This window comes from Eumetopias jubatus, unplaced genomic scaffold, assembly GCF_037043125.1.
Source record: "Eumetopias jubatus isolate StellerSeaLion01/CBP00866 unplaced genomic scaffold, mEumJub1_p1.0 scaffold_79, whole genome shotgun sequence".
NCBI lineage: Eukaryota > Metazoa > Chordata > Mammalia > Carnivora > Otariidae > Eumetopias > Eumetopias jubatus.
This window is the reverse complement of record NW_028274885.1, coordinates 235,586-251,220: the sequence shown is the minus strand read 5'-3', so window position 1 is coordinate 251,220 and position 15,635 is coordinate 235,586. Positions and strand designations below refer to the sequence as shown.

The following is a 15,635-nucleotide window of genomic DNA, read 5'->3' as shown; positions in this document are numbered from 1 at the left end:
AGACCACGTGATTTTGTAGTTAACTATTTTAAGAAATGTCTTTGCACATTTGTCTTCTAAATTCACTGCAGTATTTTCATCTGCCAGTATTGATGAGAATGATGCCTTCATATACTAAGCTCTTAGAAAGGCTAGAAGATGTGCAACCTATGGAATAGTGGCAAGTAGAGCCTTCGGTCTTCAATTTTTGGTATTTTTTAAAACATCTTTCACTTTACTTTTCTGGGAATTTGTCCTTTTCTCTCCATGGCTCATCATTTTTGGTTTTCTTGTCTTTGTTCCTACTGTTGCTTCCCAGTTAAAATGCTCTTCCTTTTTTCTACCTGTTAGACTATCATGTATCTTTCAAAGTTCAATTAAATACCAGTTTATCAAAGAATGTATTTTTGATTACCCTGTCCAAAAGTAATCAGGGGCTCTTTTGTTGCATTTCATACCAAAGTGATTTCTGTTCAATTTATTTTTGCATACTAATTTATAAATGTCCAGAAAGCAGGAACTGTCCTCTACTTATCTCTGTAAATGCCACAGCTCCTGTAATGAACTTAGGTTAGTTCATTATAGACAAAACTATTAGAGCTGCTCAAAATTAATTTCAAATATGCTTGAGTGCAGGTGTGTTTGCACACATGTATAAACATGTAGGAGAAAAGTTACAGTCTACTACAGACTTAGGACTAACCCAAAGTTGCAGTTGGTAGCATTCGTCAGAATATAAAATCGTGTGCGGGACAACTAGGAGCCCTGTTACTTAAGGAGCAATAAAAATCAGACCCCGTAAATTCACCTGGACACAATTTTTATTTATATACAATTCTATGACAATATTATAGATTTCTACATAAAATATAGATGTTACAAGTAAGGAAAAATGGGTGACTACTGAGGAAAAAAAACTACTTTCAATAATATTTAGTTCTATTAAACACAGAGTGTCTAATGAAATCTTGCTTTTCAGGTAACCAAAGACATCACGTCTAATGTTTCTTTGTAATATTTCATCTGTGTGACCCCAAAGTAAAATCTCTATCTGCCAGGTGGAAGCTAGAAGACATTTTTGTGTGTGTAAAATGTTAAATTATTTTTCTGGGGGCTCTACGTTCCCAAAAACAATGGCAATGTTTAAAACCAAACACTAATTCACATCTAAGAAGAGTATATTTCATAGAGATGCAGAACAGTGCTCAAACTTTAATGTGCATAGAAAACATCAAGAAAAAGCTTCTTATGAATTACAACTTTGATGTAGTACTTCAGGGCTGCACCTGAACTCTGCTTTCTTCTTTTTAAATAAACGAAATAAATAAATTATTTAAAATATTTTATTTATTTTAAATAAATACAGTAAATATAATTTTTAAAAAATAAAAATAAAAATCTTTATTTTTATTTCCTGATGTAAAAATTTCCTAGACAAAAAAAAATTTTTTTTCAACCAGTAAGCCAAGAATCCTCCCATGTTACCTGAAAACAAACAGAATTTCCCAAATCATATTTGTTACTTTAAGACCGTTAGGAAGACCTTCAAAAAAAAGTGTATCATGGCGATACTGTTTTTAGTAGATTCTGCTTCACATCAAGTTTGAGAAGGAGAAAGAGTGAGTTTAAAAAAAAAAAAGATAAACAGTTGATGAGAAAACATCATTGGGTAAAAAAGAACTCTTACAAAATACAAAACTGGTATTTAAGATAAACCACTGCCTCTTCACCCATCATGAAGGTCCTGTAATTCATCTGCCGTTAGCACTGAAAACCCAAAGCAGATGATGCTCTTGACTTCCACCAGTGGCACTGTGATGATTAATGTAGCTTTCTCTTTGATAATTTTGCTGTAGTCATTTCAGTATGCACAGATTCTGGAAGATTCAGATGTAATCTGTACTTCTCAGAGACCTCGATCAATAAATCATCTTCAGAAACACTAAGGTCACAGAGACATACTGAATTACTACCAGGTGATTTAACTTCTATTTCAATTTTCAGAGGTTTCTCATTCTGATCAGCCACAATCTTTAGTTCATAGGCTGGTCTCTTCATCTCCACCTGGGTCTTGGTGGTGGAAATGTCTCCCGCCAGATACCTTGTTTTGCTTGAAACTTGGTCTCTTGGCAAAAAAAAGCTGAGGAAAGGGACCTGGATTGCTCACCGTACTGCTTCTGATCTGCTCAAGGGTCAGGTCTTCTCTTGTTTTCTCTCTTAAACCCATGGGGTCAGTTTGGGCTCTGGTCAGATTTTGTTTCATCCTTTGAGTGTTTCCTTTTTATTCTAAATTTAGTAATATTGTGAGAGTAATAATAATAGTAGTAATAGTAATAAGTTCATTAAGTTGTCCTCAACGCATTTCATGGCCATCCATATTAACTGATCTTTCTGTGCATGGCGCTTTTCTCCACCTGGAGAACACCAGCATTGTAGGTGACATCAACAAACATGTACAATTCTGATGTCTCAGACATATCTTCTGGTTGGCCAGTACTTAGAGGTACTGGATGAGTGGTTGACTGGGGAGCTGGGGGAATGGTTAACTGTTCTTTTCCACTGACAAAGCTTGATAAAAAAAGTTTTGTTTTCTTTCATTTTCAGGATCCTGGCGTGCAGACAGAGCTAATGGTTCTAGGGCACACTGAACTGTCTCCCCTCTTCCAGTGGCTCTTGAAGGAACTCCTTAGAGCTCTCAGGGCTGCTTCCAGCTAGATCATCTTGGAGGTTCCAGAACTGAGTTAACTTCAGTGAGCAGCCCCTTTCAGGAAGACTCCATGATTGAGGTAAATAGGCCTCTGAAGTCCCTTCTCTTGGTCTCCTGATCTGAAATCTGCAGGTTTTCAAAGCTTCTCTGGTGATGCAACGTTGCTGGTCGAGACTGTACTTTGAGGAGCAAAGATGCAGAGTGTGGACTTGCACTTGAATCGATCATAACAAAATATTAAATTTGTTTAATGTCACTGTGTAAAAAGCATAAAAACAAAAATGCATGTAAAACAGAAAGAAGTAGATAAATCATGATGGACACACCACATTTTAATGTAAAGTAACTGGGAGCCCAGGAAGGCCAGACAGAGCTTTTCTATCTTCACAACTGTCATCTTAAAACACACATGCTTAACCATACTGCCCACCTCCAAGGATCCGTCATCATTTGAATTATTCCTGTCTCTCATAAGCCATGGATATCGATTTTCACAAGAACGTCTTAGGTCAGAGACAATCCTACAGGGTGCAAGGGAAGAGGGTGAGTGAGCTGTGAAAGCAACAATTAACCTCAGAGAGAAGATCTGCACTTCCTCTTTGCGCACAGTAAACAAGGACAGAAGCCTGGGCGCACAGCAAAATGAATCGTTTGGTCCCCATCAAAGGTGTACGGACCTGATTTTGTTGTAATGATATCCGATATGCTGGTCACACAAATCTTCACAATGAGTCTCATGAATTCTTTGTTGCCTTGTTAGCATAAGTTTCATATGAAAGGCTACAAACTGACATGTGTGTTCACTTCCAGTTGTCCCTCAGGATAAATATTCACTCAAAATTACTCTGTAGAGGAAAACATCAGATGCAAACGTGACTCTGGACTGAAGACTTACCTTCACACAAAAGCTTTGCCCTACACAGGCTTTGAGGAGACACCGGATGCAGTCTGTGCTTTGAACCAGGAGCAGGGTTGTGATGAGGCACCATGAGCAAGGGTGCAGCCCCTCCAGATAAACTCAGGAAGATAGGAAAGCAGCAAGCCCATGTAAGAATGTACGAGCGCGTCTGTATCAGCTATAGGGAAGGAAGACATTCCGTGGAGGTTGTCGCCGTGAGAGAAAGGGTCAGAGGCTGGTGGACAGAAGGAACATCACCATCATACAGAGCCTTCATTGGGGAGAAAGAGCAATTCGGAGGAGACGAGGAGCAACATATGGACAGCTTCACATTCTGGATTTCATTCCCTCCACAGGTACTAGTGAAAGTCTATTTGAACAGTAAGGAGAGTAGGAGATCTGTAAAGATGCAGGCTGAACTCTGAAAAACTGAATTTTATCAGAGAGGAACAATGTCAGTTGCCTGGTGGGGAACCATGGAAGTCTCCAAGCAGAGGCACGAAGGATGCTTGTGGGTTTTGTAAGAGACTCCGTCGGATGCCAAAGAGTCAGTGGGTTCAGAAGATATAGCAAGCTGCAAGGTCAGGACACTTATTTGCAATGGTCTTTTAAGGATGCCCCTTTATCTTGGTAGAAGTGGGTAGAGGAAAGGGGGCAATGCGTGCTTCTGAGGTCTTGCACATGAACCTGGTTCTCGTGAGTCCAGACCCATACACTCCAACTAGTCCTGGGGACTGCCTGCCACACTAGGTGCTAATCCCAGCCCTTCCACATTCACAGAAGCCATCAGCCAACACTCTACCTGTGCTTTCTCCGTCCTGCCTGCTCAGCACCTCCATCCATCCTCTTTGTTTGGTGCCTCAATGAGCTACCTTCAGTGGCTTTAACTTTTGCCCCTCTCTTTGAGACTTCATTGCTTGGGATTGCTGATCTCTTCCCAGAGGATCTGTCACTCTTCCCAGAGTGCCTTTTGCTCGGCCCTATTGCCTCTTTCCCCCAGCTGTGTCCTGCAGGGAATGTGGAAGCTATCCAGATACCACCATGTTCTGTAGTTTATGTAAAGCCAGAGCAGGTTAGAGTAATAACTTCTTTGTCATTCTCAACATTCGGGAGTGTAAACGATCTATCTTGTAATAATCTATAATTCTATTAAAATACCAAACTATTTCCCATTTCAATCAACAACTATTCACGACTAAGACATTATGTAAATAAATACATTTATCAATAGAGCACTAATATAATTTTGTTAATTTTAAAAGGAAAATAATTTTCATATCTTTTAAACACAACAGGTGAAGAAAATAATTTAGGCAAAACACTAATTTTGTAGTAACTCTGTTTATCATTCTTGTCTATAAAATTGTATCCTGTCACCAGGTAATGAACAGGGACGGTCACTATGAGGTTATATCTTCAGCAGACACAACTAGTTCTTATATTTTCTTGCTTTCCTAAGACACAGATTATCGCAAAAGAGAGACTGATACAGGCTGCAACACTGGCAAATTCTTCCATATATGATTGGTTTTGGTTGTTCTTACTAATTGTTATAATGGCCCCCTGCCACAAAAAAAAAAAAAAGTTGAATTTCTAACCCCTAGTCCTTCAGATTGTGACCTGATTTGGAAGTAGGACCATTGCAAACATAAGATCAAGATGAGGACAATACTGGAGCAGGATGGGTCCCTAATTCAATATGACTGTAGATGACCATTGTAAAGACACAGACACACAGGAGATGACATGTGAAGACAGGGAAGACTGAAGTGATGTGTCTTATCTGCAAGGCAAGGTAAGCATGGGTGTCACCAGAGGCTAGGACAGAGATTGAGGAGTTTCTCCCTCAAAAGCCTGTGAAAATACCAACCCCCACAAACAACTTGATTTTGGACTTCTAGCTTTCAGCATTGTAAGACAATATATGTCTGTTCTTTTAAGACATCTAGTTTATGGCACTTTGTTATGGCATTATAAGGAAATTAATACATGATTCAACGTAACTGATAAAAAAGGAGGTTCAATAGAGCAAAAGGGAAGTTCCATCGTAGAAGCAAACCAAGCCAAGTATGCTAGCCTCTCATCCTTTATCTCAAACACACCCACACGCATGCACACACGTACACACATAGGTGTGTGTGTAGTCATTGCATCAGGGTCAATTTCTCATTCTTTTCAAATAGATAATGTTTGATTTTCACAATGTGGAACGTTGTGTATATAGCAAATGGAACTATGGACACCCTGAGAAGGAGAACTCATTCTCTGGATCAAGGAAGAAGAATATTTTAAGTCAGTGTGATGCTTGTGGGGCAAGAGAAAAGGTGAAAAAGAGAAGGGAGAATCTGCTGAGCAGAAGAAAGGGGTCCCATACGTCCTCCCGGACCCTGGACAGACCCAGTTTATGTCTGTTCTCCTAACTTAACCGTTACCTTTCCTCTTCCACTCTCAAAAACATCCCGGTTTGAGGATGAATTACCTTTTGACATTAACAACAATTTCTAGTTCTTCTTTGTACCCAAACTACTCTTATCTTTGGTAAGTCACTGAGGATTCTTTGTAACATGGGAATTGGGATATTATGTCTTTTCTCCCAAGGCCAACCATGAGATAAAAATGACATGAGAAATTGAACATGCTTTCAAAATTAGAAATATTATTCAAGTGGCAGATGTTTTTATCACAATCCCAGCAAAGCATGAGCGCATAGTTACAGGAGGCTGTTTTCTGAAACTTGTGCTCTTCTTCCCCAGCTTGTACAAGTTATTACCCTTCATCTTGGTGGCCACTGCAGTATGCTCCTGACCTAACCCCTCGGCACCAGTAGTTGCCTCTGACTTGCTCTAATTAAGGAGAAAGAGAGAAGAGGCAGCTCGCGTTTATTGAAAGCCTACAGGCTTATAAGCACCAAACAAGGCACTTGACATATATTACAACAATAAATGCTGTTATTTCTTAAACTTTCATTACAAATCAGGCCCTGTGCTAAGCCGCTCGCATAGATTAGAACACTTAATGCTCATCACCCAATTTTGAAATAGTTACAATAACCCTTATTATAAATAAAGAAACAGAGGTCCACCCCAGAAAGCAGTGATATTTCTGAACATGAGTTCAGATTCAAAGGGTCTGATTCCAGGAACAATTCTGTTCTTTGGAGCTAAGTAACCTTGAACAAATCACTCTGCATTCCTGTCCTCTCTACTTATCTGTCAACAGGCTTAATCATAGTACCTCATGAATAGGGTTATTAGGAAGAGTAAATGAGTTAATGCATGTAAAGGTTTAAAAAGTGCCTCATACATAGGAAGTGTTGTGTCAGTGACAGCCAGGGCTGCTTGCTGTCATTAATGTTGTAATTAATATCATCAACATCATCATCTTTATGTATCCAAGGGCACACAGCCAGTAGGTGACAAAAGAATATTCAAATACTCAAAGGTATTTTGAACACTGACCCACTTATCCAGTCAACAATTATTTATTTAGTGTGTGCTATGGTGCCAAGAATAAAATGATAGGCTGGACTAAATGTTCTTCTTTATGTAGCTATTGGTTTGACTCTTGAAGCACTCACATTCTATAAAAAAAAAAAGTTTTAAGCTAATTGTTGTGATAGCTGGAAATGAAGGGTGCATATAGGAGCACATAGTAGGTGTACATCTCCCATTCTGGGAGAGTCTTGTAAGTCTGTATCTGAAAGTTGAGTCAGAAGTTAACCATACAATGGCTGGGGAAAGAATGCGGATGAAGGTCTTAAAACTGGAGCCTGAATGGGGAATGGGAAGTTTTGTGTGCCTGAACGGCAGGTTTTGAGATGAGTTAGAGAAAATCCAAAAAGCAGAGACAGGAGTCAGAGGAAGAAAGTCTCACAGAGTGGTGGCTGTCAGGGGCTGGGGAAAGAGGAAACGGGAAGTTGTCTACCTGCTTTGGGGTTGCAGTTTTGTAAGGGACTTTTGAAGAAGTTTTAGAGATCAGTTACAGAACAGTGTGAAAATCCTAGTCAATACAGAACTGTACACTTAAAATGGCTAGGAAGGTAAATTTTAGGTTATGTGGGTTTTTTTTTTACCACAATTAAAAATAAAATAATAAAAAAGAAAGTCATATAGTTTCTTAGGGAATTGGATTTTATCTGTGTGGCTATGAGAACGGATTGATTATGAGGTTTTGAGAGAGAGAACTGAGGCAAGTGAAATCATCATAGAATTTCTAACCTCCAGAGAGGCTCAGAGGATGCTGCAAAGAATAACAAGAAGCACATCTGTTTTGATAATTTTTTAATTAATAGGTGTCAAATTTTATCCTAAACAAAGAAAAATGAATTAATCATTTTCTGGCATCCAACAAATCATTTGAAACCATTTTATATATTTTGTAGATGTCCTAAACATAATACAAGAGAATGATAAAAATGAGAAAATCAATTATCTATACAAATAAGAAATATCCAGTTAAAGTGCTCTTAAACCTCTTCCTCCTCCTCCCCCAAGAATTAGTCACCAGTCAGACCTCGAGGGGTAAAAATAGCAACTCCAGTAAATTAAGTATCACTAGATTCCATCTTCCATATAATGTCCACTTATAGCCTTAAAATAGTTATTTAGTTGTCCTATTATTATTTTCTTCAGACTAAATCACTGGTTCTCTAATTATCTACTTTCAGAACATCTGGGATCCTATACAAAGTTTTCCATCCTGAAATTAAGAAAAAAAAATGGCAGGCCTTCCTGGTTCACTGGGGAGAAGAATAGTAGTTGTGATTGTTTCTATTTTAAGTTTCCTTCAAAACTATTTCTTAAGGCTCTGGGGCCTATTTCTGCATGTCTGAAACACACAACATTAATAAGAAAAGCAGCAAATAGGTATTCCTAGAAAATATATAGAATGGTTTCTCTCATTGACTTGTGTACTTGTAGTTATATGCAGAAATATAATACACATATTCTACTAGTACATTCCCTACTATTTTGTATCACTGCATTAAAACACTGATAGTACACTGAATTATATAAATACCAGACTAGCAGGTGTCTGGCCACCTGGACGAGTTTCCCACCAAAGGCCAACAGGTCTACCTTACTTGATCACAAGCTGCCCCCCTCCTCTGGCACCCCATCCTAAGTATGTTACCTACCACTTTCTTCCTCCTACTTCGCACTGCACGTTTACATTGATGTGATCGTCTCGGCAATCCCATCTTCTTGGTTTGGTCTTTGAACCCTTCTGTTCTATGCCCTCCGGGAATGCTTTCCAGACAGCAAGTGCCCCCATTGTGGTGACCTCTTTGTTTCCTGTTCCCCCTTCTTTAGCCACGGTGGAAATATTATGAGCATATTAGGAGAGGGAACAGGTAGATATTGCAACACCATTAGGTCAAGCTTTATTGTATGTGTATATGCACACATACGCCCCTCACAATATCTGTAAACATCTCTGTCTGTGTATCTGTGCCTTTATTATATCTATGCATGGAAAGAGCCAGAAAGAGAGACAGAGACTTTGACATCAATATGTGATAAAGTACTCAAATGAAGGGACTGTCTCATCTAAGTTACAGTAATATAAGAAAAATCAAAAAAGGGAAAACCAAGTACGTCTGACTTTTTAAAACCAGCACCCAGAAATTACCATGATTATGTCAAAATGAGCCATTCTGTGTTGTCAAACATGTAAAGCCTAACACCTCATACTGAGAAGTCTCTTCCATTCCAAAAATACTCATAAGATGACCAAGATCAGTAAAATCAGTGGAAATAGTGCAAAACACCCAGGGAAAGACTGGGACATATTTCAGTGGAGTTTACAATTTTTCCAGCAAAACATTCTCTGTGCTAAGGTCAACTATATGATATCAAGTCAAGCTCTTTGAACAGCTATATTTGATTAGTAATTTCCCAGCCATTGGACTGGAAGAACCAGTACAGATTATAAAGTGATTTATCTCACAACTTGGGAATAGCTTATACACGGAAGACATCTAACCCCTGCTTTTCAAGTCAGTGCAAATTACTGTCCTTAGTAAGTGCTCTCTAAAGCAAGCAATGTTCCTCACCCACTGAAAGAGATGTCTAGCAGATGTATCTGTCACTTCACTGAATGAGACGTAACCACTGCATGGAAATAAAATATGCAGCTAGGACTAGAATACCAGACACCCCACCACCACACTTGTAAGCCGCTCAGCAGAAGGATAGTGAAATCACAACTTCCTGCATATTCCAGCTTTGTTGTGTTAATCGCAATTTATGGATTTTCACTGCACCACAAATGTTCCACAAGCCATAAATCCCCATTTTCAAAATGCTGGGTATCATTAGAATGTGTGCTGAATAAATACAGTCCAACAGGGTTTCTAAATTTCTCCCTAAAATATTTATTTACCGAACAGCAAAATTCCAAGGTGATTATCTGCTTGATATACATGGAACAGGGTAGCTTTGTTATGTAAGTAATGGCATAGTAAAGTGCCATCTTATCTTGATTAGTTCCTAGAGCTTAGCACAGAAGCTTACAAACCTACTTACATAATATTTACCTATTTAGTTCCAATTATGTGTGTATGTATATAAATGTGTATGTTTCTGCCTATATATACACATACAAATGGTTACACTATTTAAGGACAGATTTTAAAATGAGAATAGGCTTAAAAATGAGGACAGATTTGAAAATGAAATTGAATGGTCTCTCACGAGACCATTCGGTAAATAGAATTCCTATGTTTATATTCATAATAAATGAAAATAGATGCTTTGCTTGCATCATTTATAAAACCTGGTCTCACTGAATAGTCCTGAAATATCATCTTAGTTTATTTAAGCCTACTAAATTATTAACTATTTAAACTAATGAATATTACCTAGATTTTGGGGGGTTGAAGGGAATGAAATATGTAGAGCACACCTATTATTAAGCCTTTATAAATATTTGAGGAACATATTATGTCTATGACAAATCACATCCTTTAGAGTCTCATCAACTAGCTGTTTTAAATTCCTCTTTATCTACGTCACATTAGCCTCTTTTTAAAAATAGCTATATATTAGCTGCATCTTTTTCTTTGTTCACTGTAAAAATAAAAAAAAAAATAAAGAAGAGAACAATCATCCATAATAGCTCCATCAGAGGCCATCAGTAGTTACGTATGATGATTATCTTTCATCTTCAGTTACAAAGTGCAGGAGATGTAATTGCACATAAAGATGTAGCTAGGATGAGCTTTTTTGCAGTCCCACCCTTTCTACTGGGAGGGGACTGTGGCTAATGACCACCTGAGAACCTTGGTCAGTGTCACTGAGGGCAGTGTTGGTAAGATGAGTCTGTATTATCCCTAGAAATCAAGGAAATAAAATAGACACTTCTCAGAGTCGACACCAAACTAATGCAAACAATGGCTTAGCAGATGGGTTAGAAATGCTGCTTTGAAAAAGACTAAGTTGTAGATAACAATGTGCTCACCCAAACATTATCTTTTCTAAATCAAGTGAAAATCAGACATAAAGAAAATGAAGGATTAGGTCACTAAAAATTAATTTTCTTTCCAGTGAAATGGTGCTACAAGACAGGTCGAAATGCAGATCTATTAGCATTAACAGTGACAGGAGGAATACATCCTGAAATCTGCAATCAATTCATTGTCTCAAATATTGGTGGGTTAATGGTATGTATGAGACTTAAGCAGATGGATTATGGGTCAAACAGAATATTTAAGAATTGTGACCAGCCTATGAGAAGATTTATATTGGTATACATAAGACATAAGAAAAATCTCCTATTATGAACATACTGCTACTTCGTGTTAGAGCAACAAAGAGCTCTGATTCAATTTAAAACACAAGACAAACTCCATTAGAATAAACTGATGGAATCCAACTTCTAAACTGCTGATTGTCATACATTGATTTCATGGATTCAGTTCAAAACAGTCACAGAAAGGCACAAGATGTGGACTTCTGCCCCATTCTATGTTTTAATGGGCATCTGGTCCATAAAAAGAATCAACGAAAAGCTACAGAAATAAAAGCAAATTAGTTTTTGCTGTCATATCACAGGAAGAGCTCAAAAGCAACTCAGAGTTACCTTTACAATTTCATTTTATATTATGGCTAAAGGAAGCAGAAAACTAACAACAGAAAGAATTAGAAATTGGGGTGGTGGGGGAAAAAGTGTAATAGAGTCAGAGGGAAAATGCAACAGGAGAGGGGCAACCATAAAGAGAGACTCAGGTACAGAAAATGATGCAGAAGTACGCCCGGTGCGCTTCTCTCACATAGAAATAAAATAAATGTCACATGCGCACAAAAACAGGGAAAAAATTTACAACATGGAAATGCACACCACATAACCCTCCAAGGTAGTTTTTCATAAGTTAGATTTACACCGTGCTTTGTGACTAGGTGCATAAATGGTTCGGGGCTTCCTGTTACTTGTCTCCAAGGTGAGATGAATGAATTCAAAGGCCGGGATTCCCTGTCCCTGCGCTATGTCCAAGTGTGCTTAGGCAGCAGAGGCAGATTCTAGCCCTGTGTTAGTGTCCTGTGGCAATAACTGGTTATTAAATGCTATTCTAGCACCCTAAATTTCTCTACAATGGTTTATAAGATTTAGTTTGGTGATCCACATCAGAATAATCTATGGTCACATATCTATGTATCAGTTAGGGGAGAAGGGCATTCCTTCTGAGAAGAAACTCACAATCACATTTATACCTTAAAGTTAGGGAGAATGTAGGAATAATCACACGCTTTCATGTAATAGTGTAAGAGTTATATGGATGCCGCTATATACATGTGTGTGTACAGTTGACCGTTGAACACCACGGGGTCCACTTAAATGCGGATTTTTTAACAGTACAGCACTGTAAAAGTATTTTCCCTTCCTTATGATTTTCTCAATAACACTTTTCTCCCTATCTTAGTTTACTGTAAGAATACACTATATAATGCATATAACATACAAAATATGTGTTAATCAACTGTTCGTGTTATCAGTAAGGCTCCTGGTCAACAGTAGGCTCTTAGTAGTTAAGTTAATAGGAGGCAAATTAATATGCAGATTTTCAACTACATCGGGGATTGGAAGCCCTAGCCCCCCAGTTGTCTGACGGCCAGCATATATATATATATATATATATATATATATATATATATACACACACACATCCCCAATAACGCCATTTATAATAGACATTTTTTCTGTTTATTTGTTATCTCACCCTGCTGTAGAATATACCATAAGACTAAATCTTTACAGAGTGTTTTTCTCTTTCCATGTTTCTATGTAAGAAGAGATCCATTTAAACAATGGGGAGACCTTTATAAAGAAAGAGACATGGAGAAAACAAGGATTCCCAGCAATTGTTACTAGGAGGTCATTCCAGCAAATACTCCTAGGGACCTACAGACAGCAGGAGAAACAGGGAGTAAAACTGACCTGAATGAAAATCTCAGCTCATCACTTGAGTCCCAGGTCCCTGAACAAGTCATTGCACTGTTTAAACCTCAGTTTCCATAACTGGAAATGAAGTCCATGAAACTGCCTTCTAGGATTCATTCCAGAATAAAATTAGACATTACGTCTACAGTGCTTTGAACAGTATCTGGCCTATCGTGAGCCTCAAAACATGGATCATGGTTTATTTCTAAAATTATGGTCCTGAGCTAAATACTGCACACTAGTCAAAAGTTAATTGACTACTGATTCTTGGCTTTTCTCCTGTAAAGTGAAAATAAACATACGCATCTATAACCAGAACTCCTTTGCAGGGATAGGGATATCCTGTGAAAATACCCTAACGTGAAGGAAAACAATAATACTATACAGTAGTTTCAAAAACACTTAGGATACGAACAGAACCACTGAGACGTATTTCTTTCTACTAAGAGAGATCTCCAGAAAACATTTATTAAGAACATGGTTGGGGGCGGAGCAAGATGGCGGAGGAGTAGGAGACCTGGATATCGTCTGGTCTCAGGAATTCAGCTGAATAGGGATCAAACCATTGTGAACACCTACGAACTCAAGAGAAGATAGAAGAAGAGAGTAGCAACAACTCTCTGAACAGAGAAGCGACCACTTACTGGAAGGACAAAATGACAAGACAAAAAAAGTCACCTCAGCAAAAAGAACAAGAGGTAGTACCGTCTGCCAGGGACCTACTAAATACGGACATTAGTACAATGTCGGACCTAGAGTTCAGAATCATGACTTTAAAGATACTAGCTGGGCTTGAAAAAAGCGTGGAAGAGAAACCCTTTCTGGAGAAATAAAAGAACTAAAATCTAACTAAGTCGAAATCAAAAAGGCTATTAATGAGGTGCAATCAAATGGGGGCACTAACTGCTAGGCTAAATGAGGCAAAAGAGAGAATCAGCGATATAGAAGACCAAATGATGGAAAATAAAGAGGCTGAGAAAAAGAGAGAAACAACTACAGGATCACGAGGGCAGAATTCGAGAGACAAGCGATACAATAAGATGAAACAACATTAGAATAATTGGGATGCCAGAAGAAGAAGAAAGAGAGAGAGGGGCAGAAGGTATATTGGAGCAAATTATAGCAGAGAACTTCCCTAATGTGGGGAAGGAAAGAGGCATCAAAATCCAGGACGCACAGAGAACGCCTCTCAAAATCAATAAAAATAGGTGAACACCCCGACATCTAATAGTAAAACTTACAAGTCTCAGAGACAAAGAGAAAATCCTGAAAGCAGCTCGGGAGAAGAGATATGTAACCTACAAGGGTAGAAACATTAGATTGGCAACAGACCTATCCACAGAGACCTGGCAGGCCAGAAAGGACTGGCATGATATCTTGAGAGCACTAAACGAGAAAAATATGCAGCCAAGAATACAATATCCAGCTAGGCTGTCATTGAAAATAGAAGGAGAGAGAAAAAGCTTCCAGGACAAACAAAAACTAAAGGAATTTGCAAACACAAAAGCAGCCCTACAAGAAATATTGAAAGGGGTCCTCTAAGCAAAGAGAGAGCCTAAAAGCAGCATAGATCAGAAAGGAACACAGACAATATACAGTAACAGTCACCTTACAGGCAATACAATGGCACTGAATTCGTATCTTTCAATAGTTAACCTGAATATAAATGGGCTAAATGCCCCAGTCAAAAGACACAGGCTATCAGATTGGATTAAAAAACAAGAACCATCAATATGATGTCTGCAAGAGACTCATTTTAGACGCAAAGACACCCCCACATTGAAAGTGAGGGGGTGGAAAACCATTTACCGTGCTAATGGACACCAAAAGAAAGCTGGGGTGGCAAGCCTTATATCAGACAAATTAGATTTTAAAACAAAGACTGTAATAAGAGATGAAGAAGGACACTATATCTTACTTAAAGGGTCTATCCAACAAGAAGATCTAACAATTGTAAATATCTATGCCCCAAACATGGGAGCAGTCAATTATATAAGGCAATTAATAACAAAAGCAAAGAAACACATTGACAACAATACAATAATAGTGGGGGACTTTAAGACCCTATGACTGAAATGGACAGATCATCTCAGCAAAAGATCAACAAGGAAATAAAGACTTTAAATGAAACACTGGACGAAATGGAATTCACAGACATATTCAGAACATTCCATCCCAAAACAAAAATACACTTTCTTCTCTAGTACCCATGGAACATTCTCCAGAATTGATCATATCCTAGGTCACAAATCAGGTCTCCACTGATACCAAGAGATTGGGATTATTCCCTGCATATTTTCAGACCACAATGCTTTGAAACTAGAACTCAATCACAAGAGGAAAGTCGGAAAGAACTCAAATACATGGAGGCTAAAGAGCATCCTACGAAAGAATGAATGGGTCAACCAGGAAATTAAAGAAGAATTAAACAAATTCATGGAAACCAATGAAAATGAAAACACAACTGTTCAAAATCTTTGGGATACAGCAAAGGCAGTCCTGAGAGGAAAGTATATAGCAATACAAGCCTTTCTCAAGAAACAAGAAAGGTCTCAAATACACAACTTAACTCTACACCTAAAGGAGCTAGAGAAAGTATAGCAAAGAAAGCCT

General features: G+C 38.2%; 1 pseudogene; it reads right to left on the bottom strand.

Moving 5' to 3' along the window:
- Positions 1-1,705: 1,705 nt before the first annotated feature.
- LOC148161734 (PIH1 domain-containing protein 2 pseudogene) lies at positions 1,706-2,758 on the bottom strand (annotated as a pseudogene).
- Between the last annotated feature and the right edge of the window lie 12,877 nt (positions 2,759-15,635).